The following is a 12,792-nucleotide window of genomic DNA, read 5'->3' on the forward strand; positions in this document are numbered from 1 at the left end:
CACATTCAAATATAATTTTATAAATTGTACTTTGCGCTCTGGAGTTTTCTGGGCTTTCTTCAGGATTTTGGTGACTCCTACTGCATGCTGGGAGCCTGGTGACAGTCACTTCTTCCAGTCTAGAGCAGTTGAGAGTCTAGAAGGTACTTACTTGATCCTGTTAGGCCCATAGGAATCCAGCCAGCAGGCCAAGCTAAGAGCAAACACAGAACAACAGAAAAGAGTGCTTGTCTTACCCAATTAAAAAGAAAAAGCTTAGCCAGCAGAAAGTTCAAGGGAAACAAGCATTGATCCTGTTGAGTGGAGAAAACATAGAGACAGCCACCTACATCTATGGGTGGATGGGGAGGGTGCCATCTGCAGATCCCCCATCTTTAGGATGTCAACATTCCCCCATCAAAAGAGTTCTGCCTCTAGCACATTTTGACATCTTATTAAGGTGAGCCTTGTATCTTCACAGAAATGTAGCACATATGTGTTGTTCTCATGCTTGTAAACCCCAAGGATGTTCTAAGGCTCTTGGGACCATTTCAAAGTTGATACGAGAAATGTAATCTCGGCTCCAGTAATCACCTTTTTCCTTATGTAGTTCATGAATTATCACCAACTGATGAGGGGCTGTGCTTTGAGTTGTAAGTACCCACATTTGGCATAGGAATGAGCACACTGGCTGGATGCCATGGATCTGGGTGGATGTAGCAGTTATAGGAAACCAGCGTCATTATATGATAGCCCAAGAAATACAGTTCTACGGAAATAGTCTAGCACTGAAAACTCTGTACTCCTGGACTAGGTGGTGGTGTAGTTCAGAAAGGACCTGATAGAGGTGGGGGATATCTCTGAAATAATTTCATCAAATATCCTCCTATTAATCAAATATCCTCCTATTAAGGAAGCAGTAAATGTGTTACTTACATAAGGATATTTTTTACCATTATTTAAACTATTGCTGAATATTGATTTAAGGTTACAGAGGAAGTAGAAACATTGGAAAAGTCAGAGACAAAATACAAACTGGGCTAGCTAGAGAGTGATCCCACCATCCAAGATTGCATCTGCTCCACTGTTTAAGGTCTTGCGTGTATGTTTTCTGGGAAATTTTTACAGTATAGTGGTATTTGGAGATGTATATCTTTGAATCACAAATCTTCTACATTTCATAGTAACTGTCTTATGAAAAGAAGAGAAGGTAAGCCTGGGAAGCAGGGTCAAGGGTGTCTCACCAGACAATTTCAAATGGTCAGACTGTGTACTTGAAGCACATTAAATGAAATCACCGAGAAGACGTTTGTTTCTCTCCGACGGCCTATTCGTCATGGATCACTAATCCTATATGCAAAGATACAATCACAGTGTGAAGAAAATAAGGGTGACAGAACCAGAAAGGCAAAGACTGTTAGACACTGATTGAAAATTATTACTATTATTGGAGTGTCCTGAGGGAATAAAATCAATTTAACTATGGATTTTTCTTATAGATTTAAAAAATAAAATCCAATCGTGCTTGGTTAGAATGTGAAGGATGAGGAAACACAATAGCATTGTAAATTTTACTGAGGTCTCGCTATTGCATAGAGATGTTGAAACAAGAGTCAATCCTATTCGAGATGTTGTTAAGGAAAAATATTTCAGTTTAAAGTGGTTTGCCATTGTCACTGTGAAAACTAAGATTTAAGGCTATCTTAGCTATCCCATTATCTTCTTGGAATGACAACAGAGACACTTATACATCTAGGCACAGCAATACAAAAGCTTGGTATCTTTCTGAAAAGGGATGTCTATGACGTATATCGTAGAGTGCTGGAGAAAACACTATACTCTGAGTTAGAAAAAGAAGACAAGATTTGCCAATTATTTTTGTGACTTGGATGAATTTCTCCAAGACTCTTTTTTTAGAGTCTGCTGTGAAAAATGAAAATGAGCATACATATTTTGAATCAGATTGTTCCTGATTCCTAAGCATTGCACAGAAGACCTCAGAGACAAAACCCTAATTATGAGCTGCACAGGAATCAGCTGGCTGTACACAATCTGCTTTCTGTGCCTAAGAAAACCTGCTCGTTTGCCATTAGCCCTCCCAGATATCAGTAACCACTTGCAGGTTTTAGAAGATAGGAACCCCAGAGAATAAAACCTGAAAGGCCTCTGGAGACAGGGCGGATTAGAAGACTTGTCCTGACTACTGTTAGCTTTAGGTCAGAAACCCTCACCAGATTATCACTTGAAACCTCCAGAACGGTACTGGGGCAAAAGAGCTGAAGGGGTTCCCATTAAAGCAAGTGACCACCCTCCCCGGAGTCATGCAGAAAAGATGATTATTGTGTAAGATGTTTCCAAGTACACGGGTTTATATCATTACCTTGAGTGAAGAGGGTTTTTTTTTTTTTTTAAGTTTGTTTCTTTCTTTAATGAAAAGAGCTGTCAGACCACTACAGAAGAGAAAAATGCACTTTTTAAAAAGTTTCGAGGTTTAGGTAGTCATCTATCTGTGTCACCTAGAATACCTTTGAAAAGGGATGTCAGTTATTTTCAATTCCCATGATTCCCTGCCCCATGTCCTCCTGCTGCCTCCCTTTCACGTGGACAGGACAACCCATTGTTCACTTCACAGGTGCAGGAGTGCAGCTGTAGAGAGCACATTAACTCAGGGTTGACATCCTATATGTCTTAATTGAAGGTTAGCGGGAAGGGGGATGTTTGGAGGCAACGCAGCGAAAAGAAGGACAAAGCCAGCTCGTTCTGCGTGTTTGTGTTTCTATCGCGACTGCCACCAGCTACCCGCATCCAGCACCTGTTCAAAGTAAGGCATGGTTTATGTCCATAGCCTTTAGGATCCATCAACACACACAGAGAGAGAGAGAGAGAGAGAGAGAGAGAGAGAGAGAGAGAGAGAGAGAGAGAGAGAGAGAGAGAGAGAGAGAGAGAGAGAGAGAGAGAGAGACACAGAGACACAGAGACACAGAGGGAGAGAGGGAGAAACTTGAACTTTTGTTAACAAATACACATTTTGAGAAACATTGGCTATTTATCACATCATCATAAACCATTTCCTTTGATACCGAGGTATGGTTTAAAAAAAAAAAAATCCCTAGGCTGTTAGAACCCGGATGTGGGATTTATTCTGCCAATAAAATAGCAGGAGAGTCTGGAGTGAGTCACCTTCCATAGAAGTTAGTTTCCTCACTGCAAAAGGAAGTGGCGGGGTAAATGTGTGGCCATCTGTAATTCTCTGACAAATTCTTACCCAGGAGAAGCCGCCATCCAGTTTTCAATGGGGTTCTTTCTAACAGCACCAAGGGAAAGATTGATTGATCACTCTGAGAGCGAGGGTGAACTCCACCTCTCATCCACCTCTGCGCCCTTGATGAAAACAAGGAGTCTCCTTGTAAACAAGGCACCTCATTTTCCAAGGTGTAGAGAGCCCCGAGACTCGGGAGACTCGGGTTTCACAGGAGGGACTAGTTACACTAGATGCAGACCCAGCCCTCAAGCCAGCGGGTTCATTCTCTGCCATTCAAACGCGGAGTTGGACATGGTCGCACTAGGAAAACTTACATTAAACTTAAAAGTCAAGATCACGGAGGTATTTGCCGTATGATTGTGTCGGGGGCGGGGAGTAAGTGGGCTCAAATTTTGTGATGCTTGCACCTTTGACTCTTAGCAAATGAGTAGATTAGCCGTGGCCTCGCCGCTCATCCCCACTGAACCGATCACCTGTAACTGAGATAAGGACCTAACTGTACTATTCTAGTCCAGCTAAGTGCTTCTGCAGACTGGAGCAGCAAACCTGCTCACTCAGAAAGCTTGTTAATGGGTCCCTCATGACTCAGCTATCAATTTTTTAGTATCAGATGTACAGACTTTATCCATTATCACTTCACTTAGAGCCAGATCCAACCTGACTCTGCTGCAGTTTATGTGGTTCTGTTGTGGGTTTTTTTTTTTTTTTTTAACTTATTTATTTTTATGTTAGTAGTAGGTTTGAAACATTGAAATAGTGGTACATGGGAAAATGTGTGTGCTACATAAAATAAAAACAGCCTCTGATGTCGCAGTATGGATATAACATCTTTTTTTTTTTGTTTGCGTGATCTCCACCTTTAACACATCCTAGATGGTTTAAATGTGCTTTGTAAGCAATGATACAATGACAAGTTATCATTGATCTGCCCTTTCTCCCATCTCAAAGGGAGCCATTAAATAATGCATGCACCCCTGTGGATGGCTGGCTTCACTCTGTAGCCCCAGACCATTAGCCGAATACAACAGCAGTGACATCTCCCAACCCTTAGAAACCCTTTTGGCTTTCATTTAATTAAATTATCCCATTATGAAAACTCTTATAATGAGATTAAATTTAATTATTTATCAGACACTTATTTGCACTAGGGAGCTTATCAATTATGCATGTTTAAGCTAAACATTTTTCAGCTCATCACCTTTTTTCTTTCTAAGGAAGATACAATTTATTAAGCACATTGGTGATACTATATCTAGCAGGCTTTAATGGGAATATGCCTTTAGCCCTTTTAAAAGCTACTGCCCTGAGAATTAAAATTATTATACTTGAAAAGTAGTTAGGACCGATGTTCTTATGTTCTAGACATGCCCTTTTAGATCTTAATACTGTGTATGCTTCAGCTTAGATTTTTTTCTATTATTATTCACTCATCAGCTAAATCAAATATGGCTTGGGTTTTTTAATACAAGAATAATTAGTAGTTAAGTATGCATTTTAAACAACCCTATATTATAATGTGAATGTTAGAAATATGTTAACTTCTGGTGCAAAAATAAAATTGTACGGAAAGTTTTAAAGTAGCTGAAAATAGAATAGTGTAATAAACTTGTGAGTAATCGGCTTCCAGGCTTCGTGATTCCCAGCTTCTAGGCAAGGTGGGCTCAGGTTCACCTCCTGCCTCTGTCTCCAGGAACTGGTGCAAAACTGAAACACTATATGATGTTGGTAACTTTCATTTTTTAAAAAATTAAGGGGGCTGGAGAGATGGTTCCGTGGTTAAGAGCATTGACTGCTCTTCCAGAGGGCTGGGATTCAATTTTCAGCAAACACAGAGGGGCTCACAATGGTCTGTAACTCAAGTTCCAGTAGATCTGACTTCTTCACACAGACATACATGTAGGTAAAACACCAATTGTACATAAAACAAACAAATTTTTAAAAATCGAGAGTGAGGGTCTCAAAAAAGAACCTTTTTTTTTAAGTGTACTGAGTTTTTCATAATCACTGTGGTAATGTCAACCCATTGCACAGACATTTCTATCTGGTCTCGTCAACACAAAATTGATTATCATTCTGATACCATTTGTGACCTCCCAACTAACAGTGGGAGGAAACACATGACACAGCCATACAGATATATAAAATGGTGGATGGTGTACTCCCAAGTTGGTCTTCCACATCCCACTCTTCCCACAGTAGCTACTTTAATCATTTAAAGGATGCTCCCATGCCGCAGACGGTTTATGCTGACCTACAGTGCTCTGTAACATCAGATGTCCTAACTGGTCCTCCAGCCTGGCTTCGTCTCCTACAGATCCTGAGGACTTTCTGCCTACAGGCTTTACCACTGCTCTTCCTTAGACATCCCACCGCCTGCTTTCTCACTGACCTTCCAGGACTATGACCTTACATTATGAGGCCACGCATCATAACATGTAGCTCCTTCCCACAGCCGTCACTTTCCATCGCAGCCCAGGTCCCTTCACGCTATCATCTCTCAGTCAGTCAGTCAGTCAGTCAGTCAGACAGACAGACAGACAGACAGACTTCACAGCTGCCTCTGCTACGTCTCTCTGTATTCCCTAGGCACAGAACAGTGTCTGGGATGTTAGAATGGTCAGTGACTATTCATTTGAAATAAAATAATTTACTATGTTTTCTAAGGTAATGTATAATATATAAGGTGATATATAACATAAGATCTAATATATTATAAAAATATTTTTTTAAGATAGCCATTCTGTGCACGGAAAGGATGAAGAGAGATATCAAAACTTATTTGCAGCTAAGGATGGAAGGGTGTTTTCTTGCCTAGTATGCACAAAACCTGGGTTTGACTTCCAACTCTGTCAATGTGGCTCTGTCATTGTCCACCTGGAATCCCCATACTCAGAAGGGATGGCTCTCTATTAGTATCCCCACATTACTCTTAAAAGTAGTGTCTTGCTGTAGAAGTTAAATAGAACACCCTGCCGTCATGACCATAAGAATCTGACTGGATTTCTGTCAAACCAGCCTGTAAATGGAAGATATCAATAAAGTGCTCAGCCATCTTTGCTTTTTCTTTTCTTGTCCAGCACGACACAGAGAAACCACCAAACTTCTCTGTGGCCAAGTCCTGTTGACAGAATCATGAAGCCACTATAGGAAGGAGGAGGAGGAAGAGGAGGAGGAGGAGGAGGAGGAGAAGGAGGAGGAGGAGGAGGAGGAGGAGGAGGAGGAGGAGGAGGAGGAGGAGGAAAAAGAAGGAAAAGGAAAAGGAGGAGGAGGAGGAGGAGGAGGAGGAGGAGGAGGAGGAGGAGGAGGAGGAGAAGAAGAAGAAGAAGAAGAAGAAGAAGAAGAAGAAGAAGAAGAAGAAGAAGAAGAAGAAGAAGAAAGAAAGAAAGAAAGAAAGAAAGAAAGAAAGAAAGAAAGAAAAGAAGAAGCAGCTTACACACAATCCAAAAAGGATATGGAGATGAGGTTTATTTTTTTAAGGAGGAAAAATACCCCTCAATTTACAAATTTTGAGATGATCTGCAAACTAACATTGTCACCTCTCAAATTCTTGAAACACCATGAAGTAAAGATTAGAGGACAAAGTCTGAGGTCAACCTATGTCTGACCCTCCCCTCAACCCTTACCTTACGTGCATCACTAGATTCTTAATCTCATGGTCTACCAATTTTCTCTTCCATACCAAAGCCTGTAAAATGAGAACAAGGGTAGCATCTTCCTGCACTGAGCACCATGAATCATGAGACAATACAACAAGGCACTTAGAGTTATAATTGGCATAGAAGATGTCCTTGCTACGTGGTTGTGAAAGGGAGTTGGTTGTCTCATACCAAAACAGAAGAGTCAAGGAGAATTTCTTCTTTCAATAAGAACCAGTTTCCAAGAGCTTCAAGTGCTCTAGCAAATCTCTTCTGTGTGTGCTGCTGATGGTATCCAAGAAGAATTCCCACCTCACAAGGATTTGGTCACGGAAAGTATCACTGTTCTGTGAACGGAACATCTATCATATTCCACTCTACGCCATGTTGGATCTTGTCTCAAGTGACCATCTCGATTTACTTGATCAGAGCCACAGATTTAGGTTGCATTAGATATCTATCCCAGAAGTTTATTAGCATAAACAGATTTACAGTTTGAGTTTTCTCTGCTTCAAAAAGAAGTCCCAGGGTTTTCAAGAGATTGGGCTTTAAATCACTTAACTTGCAACTTGGATAGGAAAGCCACTCCAGACTATCTGAGCAGGTGGGGCCACAACACAACTTGGTTTCCCTTATACATAACCTAACGTGTACATTTTGGGGTGAATATTTAGACTTAACGATCTTAGGGAACTCTTTCAAAACATACTTAGGAAACGATTTCGTCCCAAAGAGGAAGAGGACTTGCAGGTGAGCTTTTTGAGGAAACCTTGAGTGCAGATAAAATATAGGCAAGAGCAAGTACAATGGAGGCCTCCAGACATTCTCTCTACAGCCAAACCAAAAGATTCACCCCTTGTGAAGGATGGTAGGGTAGACTTGCACACACAGAAAATGACAAGACAAAGATTCAACTCAAAGAGCCTTTGAACATTATAGTGTTTACTGATGAAGTCTCCTGTAGCAGACCCTATTGGGTGCTTCAAAGACCCTCTGCAGGCTCATGGCTGCAGCTCCTGGGAGAGCCACAGGGACCTGTTCCTTCACTGCTCTTTCCAGCGGCTGGAGAAAGAAGCACAGCCTCCCACAGGGTACTACATCCCGTGGCTTGTTAACATTGACTTATGACAGCCTAGACTCTTCAACGCATGATAACTCTGGGGATTTTCCACCAGACTGGGGAAGCCTTCCTGGATGCTGCCTGTTGTTACCCCTTTCCACCTAACCTTACTCTCTGCCCTACTCCTCCACAGTGCAAACCCCAACAGCATCCCCTAATAAACATCCGGGTGTCAATCATCTCAGCTTACTTTCTAGGAACCCTAGCTTGTGACACCTAGCCTCATCTGAAAAGGAACAGAGTAAAATGATTTTTTTTGCTACATTTTTGAGCCTCTTAGCTGCGATTACTTCCTAAATGAAAGTTAAAATCAGTTATACACAAATGTGGCACAATGTACCAGATTGTCGCTTTGCTCTAAGATGATCTCTCAGAAATCCTTGCACTGTGATTTTCCTCTGTGGACAGGATGCTTCCTGCACACACGATTTGCATTTCTCTTTCTACAGTCGGAAAATGGCTCTTTTAAATTTTGTGACACCAAAGAGATTACTTTATAATCAGCATATTCTAGTGCAATAAAAGACTGACATGCCAACTTTTGAGTATAGGTGTTTATGGGCACTTTATCCCAGGGAAATGGACCATGCCTTGTGTCGGATTCCCAAAGGAGTCCACAACCCAAAAGAAGTTAAGAACAATTGGTAGAAAGTAAAATGAGAAGCAGAGCTATGATAATGAACCCAGCATATGGAAGGCATGCAAATACACATGGGCATCACTAGGTCAAGGGACTGAGAAGTTCCTACCAGGGAGGCCGTCTCTTCATGGGCAGCACCTGGAGTTGTCATCACCACAATGCAAGCCGGTGCTGCTTGCTTGAGAATAAAATTCTAGGACACTTTCTAAGAGATTTCTTTTTACTTTAAAAGATACTCTCTTTGACATTTTCTCTTCTTGATTCCATTCACTTTCTTTATTTCCAACCTCCTGCTTTTGCAACAATCCCTTTCCATCTAGATTCCTCTGTTGTCATTGTCATTATCATCGTCCTCCTCCTTCTCCTCTTCCCCCTCCTCCTCTTCCTCTTCCTCCTCCTCCCCTTCTTCCTCCTCCTCTCCTTCCTCCTCCTAGCGTCTTCTGTACGCTACATGAGCATTTTACCAATGACTGTATTCCACAATCCTTTTGCTACTTTTTTTTTTAAGATAGTGTCTTTCTAAATCACCAGGGCTAGGCCTGAACTCACTGTGATCCAGGCAAGCCTTGAGCTTGGGGGCCTCCCGGCCTCAGTATTAATCATTAGTATCTGGGATTACAGCCCCAAAGTTATTCCTTCTCTTGCTGTAAAGTAGACTGAAACTCTTTTGCCTGCAAGGTTGCCTTTGCAAATTATTTTTTTCTCAATCAGTTCCAACTGCTTTATACAAATATCTCTGACCCCCTCAAAATTAAATTTGAAGTCCCCTACCCTAGCAAAATGCCATGGCAGCAGCATTCCTGTCAAACATCGGGTTGGGATGGTGGAGGTGAAGGAAAGCTGGCATGGAGATGTTGAAATCAAACTTGAGCATCAGGTATAGCATTGTGATGGTTAGTCTCCATTGCTACTTGGGCAGATTAGAAATCCCCCAGGAGACACATCTCTAGATGTGTCTGTGAAGTTGTTTCCACGGAGATTTAAACTATGTGTAGAGAGTTCCTCTGATCCTGCTTAGTACCAGCACGAAAATAGACATCCTGGTGTGAGTAAAAAGGGGGAGAAGAGAAAACCAGCTGAATCTCAGCTTTCCCACAGCCTGATTCTGGATCTCCTGAGGACTTTGTAGGTGCCCTCTCTCAGCACTATAAAACTCTGCCATGCCTTGCCCATCATGATAAGCTACACCCTCAAACCATGAGCCACAATAACCCTTGCTCTCCAAGTTGCTTCTTGTTAGGTATGCATTCACAGCAACAAGAAAGATAACAAATACAGGTAGAGACCATGATTACAATTTGAAAGTTGCCTTTGGAGTGGCCACTTAGGTGACTGGAGACATTTGGTAGGTTGTTGGGTATGCTATCACCTGTTTAGTTTTTAATTATGGAATATTTCAACTATAACATAGTAAATACCCATCTACCTGTTACACTTAATAATGTTCCTGGTTCCTGGTCAGGCTTCATCTTGTATCACTTGTCTGCATATATGCGTATATGCCTGTACTAGTTTAGAACAAATCTCAGACATTATTTCATCCCTAGATACTTCAACATGTATTGGTAAAAGTTAAAATTAAAACATATAAATATCATAATGTCATATAAATTTTGTAGCTAAGTGAATTATTCCTGTAAATAGTTAGATGACATAAATATCAGAATGTCATATACGTTTTATACCTAAGATAAGTGAAATATTCCTATATATAGTTAGATGACAAGTGTCCTATGAATGCTAATTTCTAGAATTGCTTCTTTCTACCATTTGGCATGAATATTATATATTTCTTTCAAAGGTTTGAATAATAAAGATTCATGCTTTGAGATCATTAATATCTTTAAAAATCTATGTTTGCTTCTGCTTCTCTTTCTTCTTTGTCTCGATTTTTCTTGCTTGATCTTCTGTAGCTTTGTTGAGGAACAGTTGATGAAACAAAGACACAGATGGAATTTGATGAGTTTGGGCATATGTGCACACTGTCCATCATTTAAAAAGTTAGGTTCTACAGGAGTTTCCCACAGCCTGGGATTTGTTGGTGATTCCTTTACTTTGTCTGTTTCTCCACTATCCTTATTTCTTACACATTGTCATTGGGTTTGGTGTTTGAGAAGAGGAAAATACAGCTTAAGAGTTGTGGTGGGAAAATAGTTAAATTCAGCCACTCCAATACAAAAAAAGAAAATCTTACAACTTTGGTAAGTTGTTCTTCTATTTTGTAAAATTATACAGGAAGCATATAAATATTCATCAAATAATAAAGAAGGAATACACAGAGGATAGAAACGTAAGATACGGTAAAAATATAAAACTATAAAGTAAAGAGCTGTAAGAAATTGGGTTGGAATTGAGTGAGTGGTGAGGCTTTGATCACTCACTCATCCCAACATTGTACCACTGGATCCCAGACGGAGCACTGTATCCTGGGGAACTCAAAACAGTAACAACGATAGAGATAACCGTCCTATACGTAGGGACACCTGTTCTAGAAGACAGAGCCCATGACATGAAACAGTAAGAAATTCATGTGTTAATGGCAGCTTCCAAGCATTCTCTACTGGGACAGTATGGCTTGGTAGAAGGAAAGTTCCAGTCTAGTTCTGATCAGCCCAACTTGCATGAGTGAAGCAATAGCGACCTAGGAAGAGAGAATAGAGATAAGTTCGTGGACTAAGGAAGCATTGCTTTAACGGGCACCTCCTCTGGTTTAAAAAACAAAAAGAAGACCTGGTCTGGAGTGGCCAATGCTTGGGGGGGGGGAGAATGCAATGATGGTGAGGGTGCAGGTAACACAGGGGTGAGTCTAGGGGGTAGGTGTTACAGGGGCACATCTAAAGCACAGGTGCTACAAGAACGCGTCTAAACCACAGGTGTTACAGAGGTGAGTCTAAAGTTACAGAGGTGCATATAGGGCGCAGGTGCTACAGGGGTGAGTCTAAAGTACAGGTGTGACGGGGCTAATCTAAAGTACAGGTGTGACAGGGGCTAATCTAAAGTGCAGGTGTGACAGGGGTGACTCTATGCCCATTTGCCTTTCTACAATGCCTAATAACAGTACCACGTCATACCTATATATTATATGTATTTGTAGAACGGGTCTGCCTTAATCTGGGATAACAATGTAGAAGACATGTTGAAGAAGATGTCCTTGAGGTGACTATGACTGTAGAAAATGAGATCAAGTGCCTCTCCCTTCATTATTCTATCAAGTTGACAAAGCAATGGCTTTGTTTGCATGTTTGTGGCAGGGTCTCACTCCGTGGTCCTCTTGTCACCCAGGTTCTCCTCACACTCTGGGCAATACCTCTGCCTCAGCTTGGCCAGTGCTGGGATTAGAGGTATGAGTCACCACACCCCCATAGCAGTAGCTTTTAAACATTTTAAACAGCAACGGATAGGAATAAATGTTTTCCGTCACTGTACATCCAGTACAGATGCACGCGTATGCATCAGCTGGAGAAAGCTGATGGACTAATAGCCAATTAAGTGTGTTGCTCTCTGACATTTTATATCCTAATTCACTTTTCGAAGTGCAAGCTGCAGTCTGTTCATCTCACTTCAAGACCAATTAATATGTTGTAACTAGCACTTAGAAAATCATTATTCTCATATTCCTATTTCCTCTTCTGACTGGGGCTTTGACAAAATTTTTATGCATTTTGATTAAATACAATTATATCACTTTCCCCTACTTTTGTACCTCCAGTCCTTCCCAAGTCTCCTTCTTCCAGCTCCTTCTGTGCTTCCCCTCTCTCAAATTTACAACCTTTCTTTCCTAATTATTATCATTACATAAATATGTATGTATGCATATGCACAAATAGATAAATACAACTACTGAGTTTGATTTTGTTGATCTTAAATGCAGGACTAACCACTTTGTATTGCACAACCAATAAGAGGACTTCTATAATAATCACCATCATCATCATCGTTATGATTATTGTAATTATTATCAATTATTGTATGCATGTGCCTGCATGTGTATGCCCCAGCATGCTCTCGAAGGTCAGTGAATAACTTTAACCTTTATGTGTGAGTTCCAGGAATTGAACAAAGACCAGCAAACTTGCATGGCAAATTTACTCCCAGAGGCATTTCACCTATTCCTGGCTGGGGCTTTTCAATAATTAATTACGTTACAGCTATATTC

General features: G+C 40.9%; 1 long non-coding RNA gene across 1 annotated transcript in view; it reads right to left on the reverse strand.

Annotated features, from left to right (window-relative positions):
* LOC143438407 (uncharacterized) overlaps positions 1–12,792 on the reverse strand; it is a 34,990-nt gene continuing 22,198 nt past the window's right edge. Inside the window, exons 3-4 of the long non-coding RNA XR_013107265.1 lie at positions 1,224–1,329; positions 1–193 (exon numbers count right to left, since the gene is read on the reverse strand). This is a non-coding gene — a long non-coding RNA (uncharacterized LOC143438407). The remainder of the gene's footprint in view (positions 194–1,223; positions 1,330–12,792) is intronic.

The sequence above is a fragment of the Arvicanthis niloticus genome, chromosome 25, assembly GCF_011762505.2.
Source record: "Arvicanthis niloticus isolate mArvNil1 chromosome 25, mArvNil1.pat.X, whole genome shotgun sequence".
NCBI classification, from domain to species: domain Eukaryota; kingdom Metazoa; phylum Chordata; class Mammalia; order Rodentia; family Muridae; genus Arvicanthis; species Arvicanthis niloticus.